This window comes from Gymnogyps californianus, chromosome 6 (assembly GCF_018139145.2).
Source record: "Gymnogyps californianus isolate 813 chromosome 6, ASM1813914v2, whole genome shotgun sequence".
NCBI classification, from domain to species: domain Eukaryota; kingdom Metazoa; phylum Chordata; class Aves; order Accipitriformes; family Cathartidae; genus Gymnogyps; species Gymnogyps californianus.
The window spans coordinates 41,301,507-41,320,979 of NC_059476.1; the positions used below are offsets into that span (position 1 = coordinate 41,301,507).

The window sequence follows — 19,473 nt, forward strand, 5'->3', positions numbered from 1 at the left end:
ACCGCATGTATCCCAAAAACCTTTTAAGCATTTTTGTCTTTTTGTCTTTTTTTTCTTCAAGTAACCTGATTCTGGTCGCTGATATATCAGAAAAAATGTGCTACAGGAGTGTAAAAAAGCTACTCTGACCTCCGTTTGCTTCAAAACACTTTAAAACACCGTGTTCAACAACAAATTTTTTAAAAATTATTCAAACTATATAGCCCATTCTCTTCAGAGTGAAGCTATTTGGTCTTAATTACAATGTGACTACCTGCTCATTTGAAAGGAAGCATTAGCTATTGCACTGAATCACTGTTTGCTATAAGCATCAAACCCTCTACTTAGCATTTAGTATCACAATATGCTGAACAACCCATGCCACTCTAAAATTGCTGCTTATTACTCCTTCAGCACTTTCACCCCCCGAAACAAGTGACCTAGTTTATAGCAAACTCACTGTGCAACCTGTAACGCAGATCTCTCCAGAGATGCTGTGAATGCAACAAATCCTGTTGCTTATTATTTATATCAAGCTTATTATTTCTTCCAGCTCCAAGCTGGGTTTTTTAAACCACTTTTCTTAAGCTGAAATGTCTTTGTAAAGAAAACACAAAAAATCGAGGACATTGCTGAGTTTTGAACAGCTTTGGCAGAGACCTTTCAGCACACCTGCTTTATGATCCAGAAATGAAGCACTTTGTATTAAAGATGCAAAAATTCTTACTGCTAAAACAAACCTGTTCTGGCCATCACTGGTCCACCCTTGTCTTCTAAAGATTTTCAATCAACAAATGTGTATATTCCTGGTTGATATAACACATGATTTTGAACAGGCCAGTAGCTTATTGGGGGGGGGAAGGCGCAGTGGACACCCCCCATCTATCATCTTTCCTATTGAGAAATAACCTGAAAAATTATTATTACATATATATTAATAATAATTAGTATTATGTCTGTATTACAGCATTAACAGCCATTACAACTTCTCATGTGCAAGGCTGTTAAGAACGGACAGTTGCTTTTGAAACTGAAAAAATGTCATTAAATTTACTTTAATGGGGTTCTGATATATACTAGAAACATTAAAAGGTTGAGTTTTAAATCTATGAAGTATTTATTAAAATAATTTCCAGAAATGCCAGGTTAAGTGTTTAGGTGTATCAAACACAACGGGTGGTTCTGGAGTACTGATGTAGTCATCAGCTCCAGCAATTAAGCTTCCAGAGAGGAATGCTGTATCACGTAACGTGTGACTCACGGAGTAATGTCCAGAGGAAACCACACTTCTCTTTCTCTTCCTGTGAAAAGCTCAATCTGCTTTTAAGTTGAACCGAGTTACCTGAACAAAAATCCTTCCTCCAACAAAGGAGCTAATTTCAGCATCGCTTGCTTAAGCATGTGTGCAAGAACGAAGGTGTATTTTAAATCGCTTGCAAAGAGGATGATCACGCAACCTGCCAGCAAATCAGCGCCTTCTGGAAACTCAGCTGAAAACATCCCCTGCTCCTCCTTCAGAAGCGAATTAAGATTTATGTTGTGTTTTATTTGAACACGTGTTTGTACTTTGCCCTCGCATCAGTTTTGGAACCTCCCGATGCTTTGGCTGGCTGACCTGTTCCTGGGCAGCTCCCAGTTCACTCCCCTGCTGCATCTGACGCTGTGTGCGGTCACAGGACTCCACCACGTTGCGACAGCTCTGAGGGATCTCACACACACACACACACACACACACGCGTGTGCATCCCCATGAGCTCACTGACTGAAAGCTGTAAAAAGGATGGCAGAAACACCAGTGGGATCCCCATGCATCCTGGAGGTCTGCTAGGACACAGCACCTTTTGCTCCTGATGAAGGGAGCTTCCACGCCACTCATGTTGTCCAAGCCACGCAAGCAGCTTAAATCTCTGGAGTTCTCATCGAACTGGCATCATCTTTGTAAACGGATAAAAATCAGTCATTTTGCTCATCATGTGTGTTTCCGGGCTGCAGGGTGTGTACATCCTTCTGCTGTTCCTGATTAAACGCCACGGTTGTCCTTTAGATCATCAGAGAAACACCCGGATTTTCTGAGGGGCGGCTCTGCCATTAGAAGCCGGGGTTGCTCTGCGCAGTCTAACACCCAGCACCCTCTCCAGAGGCGAGAGTAGAGAAAAACAAGGTGGCACACTGTGTTACTGCAATTCGCTTTCATACAGGAGATGTGCAATCGGATACCCAGTTCAAAGCGAGTGTTTAATACCACTGTGGTCGCATTTTAACCTAGAAGAGCGACGCTTTCTATAAAAGAGAAAAATAGAAACAAGACACCCTTTTCAAACTCACCGTCTCAACTAGAAGGACATTTTTCACACGGCAGGGCATTCTTCACATGCGACTGCATCCCGCATCGAGCTGCAGCACTCCCAGCTCGTGAAGTGCCACTCCTATTCTCTGATCCACTTATTTTTTTCCCTCCAAGAAGTCTCATTACCCAGGTGTGTCAAAATCCTCCGGCTAAAGAAGTCACCGCCTCAGAACGTCAATTTGGTTGTATTTCTTCCAAACCCAAAATTTCAACCCAAAGGCCTCTCTTTACAGGCAGGCAACAGATTGTTTCTTCACCAAATACTGTAATGGGACACAGACTGGTAGCACCATGGATTTTTCCAAGAGTTAATTCCTTTCTTATTTGCCCCACATCTTGCAACAACACTGCTGGTTTTGTATACCAGTAGTTTGGCACATATCAGGTGCTCTGGCTTCTTTAAAGCTTTTGACAGATCAAGTTGGCCTTACCCAGAAACATGGCACGTAATGATGGATGCCAGCTGCTGCCACCATCCAAGGAGCAATCAAGAACCCTTCAGGAAAATACCCTTGCTTGTTTTAAGTAGTGACTTGCTATATCTAGCCAGCTATAATTTATTATGCATAAACAGAGCCAAAATGTCCATAATTGGGCTTATGCAGAGCACTGCAAGGCAAATGCTTTTCCTTTCAGAAAAAAGAAAAAAAAAAAAAAAAAAAGGAGTTTATACCAAAACCACATTTCAGTAACACACGGTACCACCTGCTTGTAGGCCTGCCCAGCCTTAAACCCACTTAAAACGGTGAGGTTTGAAATTGTACTAATGCTGATCTCTATGTCAGGGAGGCGCGGCGATGTGAGAGACTTGGCTATTTCCTCCGATTTCCTCTATTCTTCAGCAGCAGCACACAACCCTTCCACAAATACCAACTTCATGCTCTGCTGACGCTATCTCTTGCTCTTCAAAGGAGTTTCTTCTTAACCTGAGAGACCTAAAAGGAGCCAACACTTTCCAGTACAACCAAAATTAGCATCTTTTAAAAAAAAAAAAAAGCCCCAAACCAAAAACCAAAGCGAGAGTTAATACGTCATCATGTTTCATGCTTGAGGTCAACAACAGGGCTCCTGGGTGTGGAGGGGGCTTTTTCCTGTTAAAGATAAACTAATCCAGTCTCCGCATCCCAAGTATTTGTTTGCACGCCATAAGAGTCACACAGAATACAAACCAGAGAGAAATCCAACTCCTTAATTTGCAATATATTTTTGCGGCACCTCAGCAGGAGGGTTAATTATCCCAAACACATGACCTAAACCTGCTGTTCATGCAATGAGCATCTTCTCTCTTGTACCCAGGTAGCAGACCCAGAAAGATGTAGACCCCACTCAAAGACTCTGAAGATGAAACACGAGCCAGTTATCGATTAATCACTGCCTTGGGCTCTCTTTCTTTCCTACGTAACTGAAAGTAAATATTCACAGGTTAAGCAGCACAGACTCAGACATACCCACCTATCCAATACCTTACTCATTAATAAGCACGATGTGGATTAACACTGCAAATTAGAGCTTCAAATATCCACTTCCTCCCTCCCAAGGGCAAAGGGAACAACACAACAGAAGTGATAAGGAGCTATTTTTGAGGACTGTAGGGTGTTGTGTTCAATATCCTGTGTCGGCGCAGCCGGCGTTATCATCGCTTTACACACGGGTGAGCCGTGCGACCCCATCATCGCAACACACATCCTCTTCTCGCGACTTCCACCCGCAGCACACGGCGAGTGCCACGAGTTTACCTGGGTTCAAAGGATGACCAGATGAATTCAGAGCAGTAAAGCAGAAGAAATGACACTCAGGAAGGCTGAGCCATTAATCACTAAAGGCTCGAAGGGCTTATTGGGAAAGTCTGTATGCGCCCTTATGCTCCTCCCAAAAAAGGGGGAACATACAGCAATGCCACCACAGGCACGGGCTGGTTTTGGTATAACTCAAAATCTAACTGTACCTATATCTCTACCAATTACCAAAGTGCGATAAAAATGTTGCCAGTCCCTACTTTCAGGCACTGGCCTGTTAGACCTTGTTTTTATAACTTTGACCGCTGTGATGCAGATGAGAAAGAAGAAAGGACGAAGACCAAAGCGCTCGCTGCTTAGCGCAGGCTTTGCGCTCCAGGCCCAGGAGGCTTGGCTGTCCCACAAGGCGGGCATATAACACCTCCTGCAGGCAGTGTCACTTGTGCCACAGAAGCAAGGGATATGATCACAGGGTGCAAAATACGGCAAGGTACAAACACAGAAAGTATTAGAGATTCTGTTACATCAAAATTACAAAACACAAGCACTACCTTCTACTTCCATCTGCTTGTTTAAAGATGGGACCTTCGATTCATTTATGGGTTCTCCCTCTGATGAACACACAGACTGGGCAGTCGTTTCCTCTAGTCCAATTTATTCCTATAGGAAGTACAAGTATCAGTTCTGTGCAAGCATTAAAAATGACAGCCTGGTCCTTCCACCAGGACCACTAAAACTGATTCCTAGCACACGTATCCCCCCCACCCCAAATTCAGCATTTACTGAAATCCCAAGTCATGATATTTCTTACATGTACACTTTCCTAGAAGCACCTGAATTTGTGTCTTTGACTACAATGCCGAGCGCTAACTTGAACAGGCACCTGAAGAAACTTCATCCTGCTCCCACCGAAGCAAGTCTCAGGACCCCAGGCAGAAGCTGAAGCCTGTATTTTCCAGGACATTTTGCGTTCTGCTTAAGTGCAGCATCCATCCACATTGGATGAGGCTCGATGCGTATCAATTTCTAAATCTCTTTGGAAGTTATGTACTTTAGAAGGATGAATGCACATAGATTTGATTTGCAAGTAAGTAGCAGATTTCATTTCAACTCACTTCCTATTGATATGGTTAGTTTTAATGACCAAGGATATGTCCACAGCCTATATATAGCCTTACTAGAGAAACTACTAGGAGTTCTTTCAATACTAAAAAAACCCTAAAAGTATATTTACAGCGTAAATATACTATGCTGTAGCATACACAGAGCAGCAATTGCTAAATCAAGCCACGGCCAAATACCTTTCCCCTGGCATTCATCAAATATATTTTGGCTGGCATTTACCATATTCACACTTGCATTTCTGTTCTTGACACCAGTCACAACAGAAAGACTATGTACATCTTTTCAAAACCCACACAGAAGACCGTTACGCCACTCTGAACTCAGTATTGATCCTGCAAGTCCCTGTATGATCAAAGCATAGACAAGGGTAATCTTTCTGCGTGATACCCCACTGCCTCTTGGTTATTCCCAGTGGATTATCCAAACTCAGAAATAACTGGAGCTGATTCTGCACAAACTGGGTGGGGTAGATGTGTATATCAAACTGTGGACACCGCCATCCTTCCCGTGCTCTCAGAACCTTGAGTCAAAGGAACTTTTTAAAGACCTTTCTTAACTCTTCCCGAAGGATGACATTACTTGGATATTATTGTGCTGCGCGTTACGATTTCCTAGAGTAAGAAGAGATTAGTTTCTTCCCCATTCACACCAAAGAGGACTAATCCAGAACAATATTTCTGCAGACCTTTCGCTGACTGTTAAACGTTGTGTTTTGTAAAAAAAAAAAAAAAAAAAAAAAAAAAAAAAAAAAAATCACTGTCAGAGGTTTTACCCCTGCAATTACAGTTCACAAAAATGCAATTCTGTAATGAGTTTAAAATATCTAATAGGGAGTACAAAAGGGTAAAGGTAAACACTTGAGCTTTCTAGAGAGGTAGACTTGCTTTCTTGCCCTCTTTATTTATGCAGTACTGTTAGACTTGGTTGGTGATTGGCATTTCTGCAAAAATACAGTGCTCAAACATGCTCAGCTTCACACTGTGCATTTAGAAAACCTCAAGCCTTGAAGTGTTACTTTCTGTGTCTTCTACAGCTCACAAGTAGCAAAAAGCAGCAAATGCAGCTTCAGACCTCAGAAAACCTGTACTTAACCCAAAAGTAAATGGCCTTATTTTGCAAACTATCCTACAAGCACAATATAGACTATTCAATGTACACTTTTATAAAATTTTCATCCAAATTCATTATTTTAGACTGCGCGCAACAAAAACGAAGAGTCTCGAGAAGTTTTTGAGAAGCCAGAGCTCTGAATTGCTTCGAAAGCCAAAGAGGAGTTGAAATTCAGTTTTACTACAATGGAACCACTTCCATAATGCAATAACAATATTGGGGGGGGGGGGGGAGAGAGAAGAAAAAGCCTCTCTGCATCACCTATGCAAACGGCTGTAATTTTAAGTTTGCTGCAGCACCTCTCAAATGCGTGTGAGGGGGGACAAGCAATCCCTGAGCACTGATGCTGTGCGTGCAAGCAGCTGAGGAGACAGTCTTGCTGGATTATTAAAACACCATCGTCCTCAAACCTAAAGGCTTTCATCAACTTGTTTCACAGGTCCTTTCTAAAATACTGCCCCAGTGTTTAACACCTCCGCCCCCCCAATACAATCCTATAATTAAAAGTTCACAGTTTTGTGTGGGTGTTTGTTACTGGATTAGTTAAACAGAAAAAGGCCATTTACCCTCACAGGCTTCCTGTCCTTCCCAGGTGATAATTTTCTATCACTCTTCAGGCCGCCCTTCTCACTAAGAGGAGAAGAAAGGAACGCTTTATCTTGCATGTTTGGTTTTGGTTTGGCTCAGATGGTGAGATTTCTTCCAAAGCAAACACTCCTGCAACGTCACAGGCTATATATATATAGACACTCGCCAGAGGAGAAGGAGAAAGAAATACAGCCCTTCCGTAGATATAGAGTTACATGAAGAAAGACGTAAGTAGGGGAGATTATCAGACAGAAATAAAGTCTTTATTTTTCTAAAGCTGCACGCACAACGTTGACTCAGCCACTAAAGCCAGGCTGAATGATCCAAGACAAATATTGCATCCATCCAACAATAGGGAGTTTCTCACACATTCCTGGCTTTTGCCAGAAGAGGTGCTATTTCTGCTCGGCGAAGACTGCCATCCTGGCAGCTCACACACATTTCTGCGTGTCCAACTAAGCTTCAGGAAAGCCACCTTCACTCACACACCTGATGGCATGCAGGCAGATACGGAAGCGTCTGCAGGGCGTTACGAGGAAAGCTCTCACACCATTTCTGGGAACTCTGCACCCTTGGGTGCCTCTCTGTAGTGCCCGTACGCCACTGCACGCAGCACGGGGAACGGGCAGGAGGTCTGCCTGCACTTGCAGGGCTACAATCTCTGCGATGATGGAGACGTGGTGGGATAACTCACACGACCGGATGAGCATCTGGATGCACGCTGGCTCTTTATGAAGGACAGGACGGGTGCTCATGGGGGACTTTCACCACCCTGATATCTGCTGGAGGGACAACACAGCATGGCAGAAGCAAATCGAGGAGATTTCTGGAGTGCACTGATGACAACGAGAATTTCCTAACACAGGTGATCAAGGAGCCAACAAGGAGGGGTGCTCTGCTGGACCTCACGCTTACAAACAAGAAAGAACTGGTCAGGGATGCGAAGGTTGGGGCAGCCCTTGCTGCAGTCACCGTGAGATGGTGGAGTTCAGGACCCTGAGAGGAAGGAGATGGGGGAAAAAAAAGCTGCATCACAGCCCTGGACTTCAGGAGAGCAGACTCTGGCATCTTCAGGGATGTGCTTGAAGAATCCCATAGGATACAGTCTTGGAGAGAAGAGGGGTCCAGAAGAGCTGATTGATATTAAAGGATCACCTCCTCCAAGCTGAAGAATGGTCCATCCCAACAAGCAGGTAATCAAACTGAGGTGGCAGGAGGCCTACTCGGAGGAGCAAGGAGCTCATGACCAAACCCAAGCGCAAACAAAGTGCAGCAGCAGGGCCAGGTGACCCAGGAGTCATCTGGGAACACTGATCACGCAAGGATGGGGGTTAAGAGAGCCAGAGTCCATCTGGAGTTGAATCTGGCAAGGGACATGAAGGGCAACTGTAAGACTGACCTTCAGGAACTGCAGGCCCCTGAAACCACAGGGGAAGTCCAGAGCAAGGAATACTTACCCTTAGTAGAAGAGGATCAGGTTAAGGAACAGTAGACCGGACATACACCAGTCCATGGGACCAGATGGGATGGACCCACAAGTGCTGAAGGAGCTAGCTGATGTCGTTGCAAGGCCACACTTGATTTTCTTTGAACAGTCATGGCAATTGGGAGAAGTTCCTGACGACTGGAAGAAAGCAAATGTCACTCCTGTCTTCAAAAAGGGCAAGGAAATGGATCTGGGGAACTACAGGTCAGTCAGCCTCACTTCATCCCTGGGAAAGAGCAGCTAATTCTGGAAACCATTTGCAGTCACATGAAGGACAAGAGGGTGATCAGGAGTAGTCAGCATGGATTTATGAAGGAGGAAAATCACGCTTCACCAGCCTGACCTCCTCCTATGATGAAACAACTGGCTTGGTGGATGAGGGGAGTGCAGAGGATGCTGTCTGTCTTGACTTTAGTAAGACTTTCAGCACTGTCTCTTGTAACATCCTCAGACAAGCTGGCAAAGTATGCACTAGACAAGTGGGCAGGGAGGTGGACTGAAAACTGCCTGAACAGCCAGGCTCAGAGGGTTGTCATCAGTGGCACAAGCCCAACTGGAGGCCAGACACTAGTGGTCTACCCATGGGTTGATACAAGAGCCAATATTGTTTAACCTCTTCATTATTGACCTGGATGATGTGCAGAGTGTACCCTCAGCAAGTTTGCTGATGACACAAAACAACTGGGAGGACTGGCCAATACACCAGACGGTCACATTGCCACTTGGATGAACTTTGACAGGCTGGAGCAAAGGGCAGACAGGAACGTCATGGTGTTTGAAAAAAGGAAAGGCAAAGTCCTTCACCTGGGGAAGAATGACCCCAAGCACCAGTACAGGCTGGGGGCTGACGGACTGGAAAGCACCTTTGCAAAGAAGGACCTGCGGTTCTGGATGTCAACAAGTTACCATGAGCCAGCAATGCACCCTCACAGCAAAGACAACCACCAGCATCCTGGGCTGCATTAGGAGGAGTGTTGCCAGCAGGTCGAGGAAGATGATCCTTCCCCTCTGCTCAGCACTGGTGAGACCACACCTGGAGTGCTGGGTTCAGTTCTGGGCTCCTCAGTGCAAGAGACACGGACATACTGAAGAGAGTCCGGCAAAGGGCCACTAAGATGACAAAGGGACTGGAGCGTCTCTCCTATGAGGAAAGGTTGAGAGAGCTGGGACTATTCAACTGGGAGAAGAGAAGGCTCGGCGGGGATTTTAATCAATGTATACAAAAGCCTGAAGGGAGGGTGCAAAGAGGAAGGAGCCAGGCTCTTCCCAGTGGTGCCCAGTGACAGGGCAAGATGGCACAAACTGAAACACATCGGACCACAAGAAGAAACTGTTTTACTGTGAGGGTGGCTGAACACTGCACCAGGTTGCCCAGAGAGGTTTTGGAGCCTCCATCCTTGAAGATATTCAAAACCCAACTGGACACGGCCCTGGGCAATCAGCTCTAGGTGACCCTGCTTGACAAGGGGAGGTCGGACAAGATGACCTCCAGAGGTCCCTGCCAACCTCAACCAGCCTGTGATTCTGTGATCATTTTCCCAGTTCATTTGCACACCCAAGATATAATTTATGTTAAACACAAGTATTCAGAAGCAGCATCTCAGTCCTGTCTAAGGTACCACCCATGGCAGAAACCCACAATGTCACGGTGTTGACAGATCACACACCAGCTCAGCAGGAGACAACTAACACGTGCCAGATCTCACTCCTGAGGTTGAGATTCAGTTTCCAGTACTTGCTAGCTCGCCTTTGCTATGGTTTGGCTCAAATTCTGCTTTCTCAATGCGACACAGGGGTCAGAGACCGGGAACATTAACAGACCAGTCAGGAGGTGTTTCATCAGACTGCCTGGTATCATCAGATTGCTTAAAGCTCTCTTACAGTCTCCACCTCCCTCAAGCTTTGCCCCCACACCCCCCTTTTTTTTTTTAACATCACCTTTTTGATGAATGCTTTAAAAAAACCCTCCACAAATGCTCTGTATCACCTCTAAAAACCAGAGGATGACTCTCCTCTTTTATAACAAAGCAAGAAGAGTCAGACATGGATACCCTCAAGGTTTACTAGCTAAAATCTTCATTGACATGGCAAATATCTACTTCTTGCTGGTGTAAGGGAACAGAAGTCCTAAAGATTTTGATTTTAAGGCCAAGAGATAAATTAAAGTTGTAATTTCTTTAAATCTCCAACATTCCCTGTTCCCACAGCTGGAGGTGGTCTGGCAAAGAGAGGCCAGTGGGGGTCATCAGTAATGGAGGCAAGTACAAAACTGATCCTATCTACTAAGATTTCACCCTAAAAAGTTCAGGAAGCCTCTGTGCGGAATTCAGGTTTTTGTACGAAAAGCTCGAGAGAAAACATGTTTCTATCCAACCGTTAGCGCATTTGTCTTGACTGGTTCTCAGTTTAGCACACCTCCTCCTCCTTTTCCTCTCTTTGCAAATAGAGCGAGCACGCTGGGGGCTGAGCAGGGAGAAGGAGAGCACAGCTGAGATCTCCCATGACAGCTGTCACATTTGTGGCCAGAGCACTTGCGGTCTCTTCACCCAGCAAAAAGAGACGACGCTACAATTTTAAACTGACTCGGTGCACGTTCACAGGGATTTCAAGGCCATCGACAATTCTGGCTTCTTGCCACGGGTATTTTTCAATGTTAGCCTTGTGTCATCAAGTCCAGTGCTGAGACCCACAGAGCGTCCCAGGTTGCGAGGGGCTTCTGGGGATCAGCTAGTCCAGCCCCTGCTGCAAGCTGGACTAGCTCTGAAGTTAGGTCAAACGTACATTTTCTGGTAGGGTCTATCGTTCTAAACAATACCATGTTTCATACTGGAGCTAGGGAAGGTTTTTAAGGACTCTTCCATTTGCAGCTGCCAAGCTAGATTTTAATATAATGCAACAGATGTACAAAGAGACAGCACTGATCTCCTCGTCTTAACAGGGGCTCAGATTCTCAGCTCACCTACAGTTTTGTCTTTAAAAATCCCGCAGCTGCGAACATGAAAATTAGACCAGCATCTCAAAGCATCAAAGCAACTCATCCCAGTGAGGCTAAGGAGTTAGTTTCTTTACACTTACAGCACTCTTAGCACACAAGAAACGCCATTTATATGGTACTTTTCTCTTGGGTGGTATAAGCTACTGTTTCACACTGAATTAAAACCAATAAAGCAGAACCAACTAAACACAGAAATAACTACAGAATCCTTTCTGGACTTGCAAGGGAAAAGAGAGGCTGCTAATTACAGCCTAACTCATCTCCTCACTGCCATAAAAGCATTAGCAACTCTGTCTTTATAATGCACATCGGCACTGGCATTTCGTTAAATTGGGGATTTTGGTTCTCACGAAAGGAGCTGGCGTGGCAGCACTCCCAAACTCCATCTCCCCTGCGAAAGGGTGAAGACAGGTTGTCCTCCATAACCAAACCGCTCTCTGTTACTCCCAGTCAATTAATCTGCCACTTAATCTCACCATTAGTGGCCACCACCACTAGGAAGCCATCCAATTTAGGCTGTAGGCAACAGGGAGAAGCCTCAGAGAGGTACTGCTATTTATATGTAATACCGCCATGAGCTGCTTTAATGAACAGAAGCATATTTTCTTGCCTGAAGGCTGGTAACACCGAGCCTCTACATTTGTGTTTCATCTTTTTGATACTCTTGGCACTCTATTTAGGTAAAGAGTAGCTCAGATTACGTCTAAGGAGTACCGTGCAGCAGGTTTCAGGGCTATTTACTGATTAAAGCAGACACTCGGGTCCAGCCAGAAAGGTTTTGTACATGCTAACCTGCTTGCAAAGCCAGTTGCCTTCCACAGTAACAGAGCGGCTCCTCTACAAGAGTCACATTCAAGCCGTGAGACGCCAGCAGACTGCATCTGGCATTCAGACCCAGCAGCTGCTGCTCTGCAAAACAAACAGGGATACTGGGATGTCCAGCACATTACCGGTTTGCTAGATCCACCCATCAAAGCAGCCTGTGCTGTTGCTGCTAGCAGAAAAATGACCATTTCGCTGACGTTTCAGGGTATGGTGGGTATTAGAGGGAAAAAAAAAACCCCAAACCCAAAACCATAGGTGCACACACACACACACACAGAGATATGGAAACAGTATAGCAGCCAAGAGGGAACCAGGATTCCATCGTGCCCCAAAGAAGCAGGTATCCGATATCCAGGCTCCAGCTGAGGCAGCTACAACCTGTCCCCCCACATGTATCTTCTCAGTGGTCCCAAATCAGAAAAGCATAAACTTACGCCCAGGGAACATCCTTATACCAACACTGAGTGGATGAATGATGAACAACATAAAACCAACATAGAACAGCCAGCCTTTTCATTATAGACTCACCTCACAGGAACCTCGCTATAGTTTTGGATTGTTCATCTAGTGACAAAAATATCTGCGTTACTTCCTAAAATACACCGTGCAACAGGACAGCATGACTAAGATGGACACAGTAGCTTTTTCTCCTGGGTAAGAAAGGCTACAGGACTTTCTGTGATCAATGATGTTATAAACTCGAGAAGATTTCCGCAGAAAAGACCTACATTATTTATGAATTGCTTGCAATATCAAGATGTTCACCATAAGCCTCTGTAAGTCACCGCACTGCTTAGTTGCTCTTGCTGTTAAGAGCGTGACTATTTGTTAATGGAGCGGAAGACTGTATTTGCTACACCACTAAGTAAAGGAAAATTCAAGTTTCCACAGCCATCATGTATCTCTAAAATAAAACGGTAAAAAACGAGCAAAAACCTAACAAGATCTGCTGCGCTGCCCAGTGCCATGCTGAGGAGCTGTGCTTACTCAGTTTGTCTCCAGCATCCAAAAATGGACCACGGCTTTCCATGGCTTTCAGTGCTAAATTAAAGCTGACTGCAGAAAATTCACTGGTAAATGTTTATTAGCTGTTGCCACTCTAATTTTAACCTCTGGACATTGTTAGGGCCAATAAAAAAAAAAGACCAAAACCCAAGAGGCCAAATAATCCACGTAGGAATTCTCTCCTGCCTGTGCTATTTTAAAAATCATTCTGAGATTGAGGGATTTTTTTTTTTTTTTTTTTTTTTTTTTTTTAAATCACTGTTTAACTTCTTGTACTGGAAGCATTAAATTACACCACAACGTCGGACTGGACTGTGCAAGAAAGGAAACCTCTTAGAAAGGAAAGAGACATGGATTCCCATGGGAAATAACAGTTTCCAATACAAATACTTCACCAGTATTATAATCCATAGTGGGGAGCAGAAACCCCTATTCCTTTGCCTTTCCATGCTGAAGGGTGTGGGACTCTAGGAATACAGAGGAGTACCCCACGCCAATACACTCTGTATAAGCTTTTCTCCAGGCTCACACGGGCTCCGTCAGTCCCTGCAGAGCTGTTTCATCCACCCAAACTCCCCAGAAGTGTTCAAAAAACTTCTCCTCAAGCCTTAACTGCATCTTCAGGCATCAAAACCAGATACACTGTCGTGGTTCAACAATAATTTTCCTGCCCAGGCCCACTCCTTCCACTTCTACCAGCAGAACAGACCATAAAAATCTTAACAGAGGCAACTGCTGAAGGCCTACCCTGTGCAGACCAGACTGCCCAATGTTCATAGCAGCAGCTTCAGGACAGACTCTTTGTGCAGCTGGTATTACCGGCAGATGCTCATCATGGTGGTACGTGAGGTCATACCGTGGACTAGAACTAGTCCAAGATCTCCAGGTAGAAGCCCAGATGCAGATCTACTAGACAGCAGATGTGTTGTTCTTTATTTTCCTTCCCAAAAAGGTAATCCCTTAGGTGCAACCCAGACACCCCAGGGGTGTGTTTTGGATAGTTACGATGCCAACAGAAAAAACAAAAAACAAAACAAAATTGGCCAGTCCCTGGGGCAAGCAGCTGCCTGCAAGGATAAACTTCACTTGCATGCAGTACCATGCTGTTGCCAAAAGGCTTTCCCCAGTAATTCTGACCACATCAGCACCTACCCTTATTCCTTGGCCAACCATGTCCAAAAAAGAGCAGTGAGAAGCAGTATTCCTGGGTCTCACAACTCTGGCACTCTTGGCTGTACTATAGCCTACAGTCTTCTCTTCTTCCAAATTATCATCAGTCCAAGTAACACATCCTTAATTTAGCTTCCCTCTCCACCCTACAAGCTCACCACAGACTGATGGGAGTCCCATAAGCTGAATGACGCATCATTCTATACTTTCTGAAGTCAACAGACTCTTCAATTTGAGCCAGATATGCTGCCTGTTATACTGGCTGCTACTTGTTTTGTTCCACCTGCTACATGAATAGGCATTTCCTTGCAAAATAAAAGCTAAATTCCCCTATTGCAAGTCTGCAGGGTGCGCATGAAGGCAAAGCGACGGCAGATGATGCCTTTCCCCTTGACCTACAGCTCAGAAAAGGGGCTGTTCTCTGCGGAAATCATCCCTGCCTGTCCTCTCCTCATCTCACTACTCCAAAAGGTGACCGGCAGCCCTCTGCCTTTCTAATCCAGGTGCCCTGCACCATCCTCCCTGGCCACCTCCCAGGCCTTTAACAGGGCACAGGGACAGTATAAGAGGTACGGGAGCCTACAGATCCTTATGGAATCTCTACACAGCCATTTTGTAGCTCGACTCAGCTACAGCGACAACACAGACATACTCAGAGGCAGATCTACAGGACCAGACAATAGGATACAGCGGTACCCGTGACTTGGACATCTTGAAACCCAAAGGCACCATGCACTATTCCCAATTTCACAGCTGCTCCCAGCACCCCCAGTGGCACTACTATAGGAAACCATCTCACAAGACGCTAATGCTGGGGTTGACAGAGCTGACCCCTCTGCTCTGGGGATTTCCATCTGACACAATATTTCCTAAACAAGGGAAGAGACCATAGCAATTCTCACCAGAGAGAGGATGTTTGCACAGGCTGAACACAGCACCTAGAGACCTCATTTCTTATCTGGGCTGGCATAAGACCTTGTCTTCCCTCTGTGTCAGAGCTGTAGTTTGGTTACTGAGGACACAGTTTGGTTTGTTTTGAGGGTTCCCCCCCGCCTTGTTTTTTTAAACCATAAACCTACATACCCAGAGCTCCAAAATTAAAAAGCTACAGCAGACAAAGACCTTCACAACACAGCAAAAACAAAATCAATACAAAAGCACTTTCTCACATAGTAATTCAAAACCCCAACAGTACCAATGAAATACGATAATAAAATCTTTAAATGAGCCTAGGTCGTTAGATGCAACGCCAGTTAAAAGTTACCTACATGACAAGTTACAGCTATTTGTTGGTCAGAAAAAGCGCTACCTGCTCACAACATTTCAGATTCAGTTCCTCACTTAAATTTATTGATGTATTCTCCTCTCTCCAACTCCAGCTTTTCTAACTATCACTGCAATCTCCGGTTTCCTCAGGTAAGCACCTTGTTTCCGTACAACAGGTCGAAGACTTTTTAGCAGTGGCGTAGTAGTATTTTGCATAAGATAATATAGAGGAAATAGCTTATTGTTAACCACTTCAAGATAGACTAAGAGTCAGCAGTTTAGCATGTAAAAGCAATCACATGCAGCTTACGAAACACGGCTGATAAGCGTGAGCAGCAGGAAATACTGGAAGTGAAAGGCACAGACGAGTCAGGCTTTCGCTGGGAAAAAGCAGCAGCCTGACTTGCAAGGTAGCTGATAGTTTTTAATCTTATCTAGATGAAGGTATAATGCAATTATCTTATCTACCTATTAAATATTCCACACTTACTTAAAATTATTAAAATGGCAAACATCTGGTTACAGGGTAGCCGTCCCCTGACGTTGAACCCATGTCCACACAAATATTTCCATCTTCAAAGGATGTTAACCCACCTGCCTGTGAACATAGGTACGATTTTCTGCCCTCAAAGGCAAACCTGCTATTATTTGTTTTAATAATCTTAGTTGTGGACTTTAAACTCCTCACCTTTCTTCTGACACTTGTTTTTGTTTCCAACACAGTCACCGGCTGCATACGCTTAATAATATTTGCATTACAGCAGCTTGCAACATCACACTTGTATTACGCTGCTCTTTATTTCTTCAGCACGCTGCAAGCTCAGATCTTTTTCTTTAGCACGATTCCTTCTCCCCTACCGCCACAAAAGCCTGGCCTGTTTGGGAAGGGCTCCTGAACTCTCTCTGCTTCCAACTCGCATTTGCAGGGTCAACACTATTATCCAAATGAGAGAACGAAAAACGCACCAAAAAGCATCTAGACTATTTTTTGGTACTGACTGGGCTAAAAATCTACCACCAGCGGGTTCTACTGAATGAATCCTTAATTTTACCGTTTTTGTTAGAAGTCTTTTGTAAATGCCGGAGTTTGCTCAGGAGATATGCTCACAGACATGCACAAATGCACTCTCAAGATAAAATAGTTCTCGCGCACACTGTCATCCCCCAAAAGGTATAGCATTTCTTTACACTGCTAAATCAGAGCTACTGCAATCAGTAACTAAAAGACAGGCCAAGTGCTTTTTCTGCCTAAGCAATTTATGCTTAAATCATCATAATCTATGCAGAAAATGCAGGGGAAAAAAGTAAAGTACGACTTAATAAACTCTTGCTGATTCCTGCTGCAAACAGGCTCGCTTTTCTCCTGCAATTACAGAAGAGGGATTTTTCTCCCCCACCACTTTCAGTTGCCACAAGCAGCCTATTGTTTGGATTTAGCCATGCAGCACTCCTGATGCAAACCCACAGCTCACGTTAGCACGCCGGACTGCACGTAACTAAAAATCCAACAGAAGGCAATTCAGTCCCATTACAATAAGAGCAGCGCTTTGTACTAAATACCTGTTCGGAGAAAACAGAGATACATACCCTGCTCTGGCACAGCTAGAGAAGACAGTGCCCATGCATACCAGAGAAATCTTGCAATACTTCCAAATATCCAGGTGCCTGTACCTACGTTGCATATCAGATGACAGTTTAGCAGCCTGTTAAGAGCAAACATCACGCAGATCAACTGCCTCAAATCCAGGAAGCCAAAAATTGCTCAAGACTACATCTCTCTGCCTCCCCGCACAGAAACACCACGGTCGCATCCTCTCTCATTCAAAAACTGATTCAAAAGTCAGTCGGACACACCAAAATGAGTCATCTCTGTGCACTGGTACCTCAACTCTGAAAACTCCTGCTCCCTCCCTCCGCTAAGGGAACTGAAATGCCATAAGCTCACTCGTAGCTGTGGCAACAGCAAACGCAAATCCTGCCACACTGCAAAACTTCACCACAGTCTCCTCCAGCACATGTGAACTACGTGCAAGCAAAACCACCCTTTTCTTTTTTTCTTCTTCCAAGAATAAATTGGGTTTCTGAAAGCGGTTCCCTCCCCTAAAGCAAAAATCAAATCGGCAGGGCAAAGTTTAGCCAGACTAACATTGCTTTAGCAGGATTCGTACTAGCTGTGCTTTAAGGCACTTAGAAAACGGGCCCAGAAGAGTTTGGAAACAGTATGCAAGAAGAGGTTCAAGGTCTCTCGTGTACAACTGCAAAGACTATACCCACTGTTTAAATTAGGTGAGGAGCTACTGTATTTGCAGCCTTGAGTTTCAGGCTGACCAAATCATACCCCTGCTATTTTAATACAATAAAGTTAGCAGTGGATATTTAGGCATAGAAGAGAAAATGGGTTTAAGTGACACATTTTTAAAAAACAATCAGAATTCTAAAGAATATCAGCATATCTGAATGCAAAACCAAGAGCTTTTCTTGGGAGGTATGTCAGATATTTCTAATTAAGATGCAGCCAGTAACTGCATGTGACAATCAGAGGTTAAAAAACAACCGGGGGGGGGAGAGAAAAAAAAGAAAGTATCACCTAACAAGTTTCCAGCAGCAAAGCCTGTGTGAACTGTAAGACCTGAATTGCAAATTTAGCTTTGGTGAGTATTCTACCTCTGAGCTCAACAGATGCTTGCAGGATATCTACTTGTGGCATGCAAAAACTTCTCAGACGAGCTTCAATATTCTGAATGGCAAACAAAGAGTAAAGCCCCAACCGATGCTTCCTGTATGTTGAGAAGTTAGGGTGGGGAGCTTCTAGTTTTCTGGATTTGGTGGGGGTGTTGGTTTTGTTTTGCAGTGGGGGTTGTTTGCTTGTGTTTTGTTGTGTTGTTTTGTTTTTTTTTAAGGACAGTTTGTGTTACCATGTGCAAATTATTTTAGAAACTGAAAACACTGCAACCTAACCTTCACATATTTATGAGCAAAGCAAATCTAAATCCCACAGTCAGGTTGTTCTATCTGGTAGCAAAGCAAACGAGCTAAAAACGAAGGAAAGGGAGAGTTACCATGGGATACCAAGATGCGTCACTTCTCTTGGCTCTCTTGGCGCCACGTGACATCTCAGCCGTGAGTGAAGAACTCAGCAGATGGGACAGAAAAAAAAAAATGTAAAAAGGTCTCTAGATTATAGCAAAGTTTAGCCTTTTAAATCCAATTTGCTAACTGCTTATGGCTACAGAAATACAGGCAAACAATATTTATCTATAAACCAAACTATCTGTCTATAAATCTATTGCCACTGTGCGTATAAATATATGCTTTCCCTTCCAACAGTCATCATCTACACTTTTTGGTTCCTTACAGTAAATTTAGTCCAAGCACGTTCAGAAATACCGCCCTTGCCGTCTTCAGTAAGAACTATCACTTGCCTTTCAGAGGAAGCAAAGCAGGTCAGTAGTTTCCACCTTGCTCATAAATACAGAAGCAGCCACTTCACAGCAATAGACACAAGCAGTCGGAGTTCAAGAGAGATCAGAAGAGGGATAAATCACTTCGAATTTACTCTCAAAGTTATCACGCAGGTCACCAAATCCACGCCTCGGGATGAAGCCCACTGAACCAAGACGCCCTTTTAATTTTCAGGGTATCGCTGTTTAGCAGCGTGCCACTGCAAAGCTGCCGTGTGCGTGCGCAGCGCGTGAGCTGACCCCACCACATCCTTACCTAGACTTTGATTTTCACCCCACTCAGTCCAGTATAAATTTTTAAACATCTCTTGCTTCGCATCTTTCTTCTCTACACAAAATCGTAGAGCGGTTCAATGTTTGATTTCCCCCCCCTCCCCCTT

At 44.4% G+C, this 19,473-nt stretch overlaps 1 protein-coding gene across 3 annotated transcripts in view; it reads right to left on the minus strand.

Annotated features, from left to right (window-relative positions):
- SGMS1 (sphingomyelin synthase 1) overlaps positions 1-19,473 on the minus strand; it is a 100,290-nt gene that overhangs the window by 39,804 nt on the left and 41,013 nt on the right. Inside the window, exon 1 of one of the 3 annotated variants that reach the window (XM_050898802.1) lies at positions 4,614-4,658. The exons of the other annotated variants lie outside the window; for them this stretch is intronic. The gene's annotated coding sequence lies outside the window, so the exon portion shown is untranslated. Of the gene's footprint in view, positions 1-4,613; positions 4,659-19,473 lie in introns of those variants that run through there. 3 annotated transcript variants of the gene reach the window in all.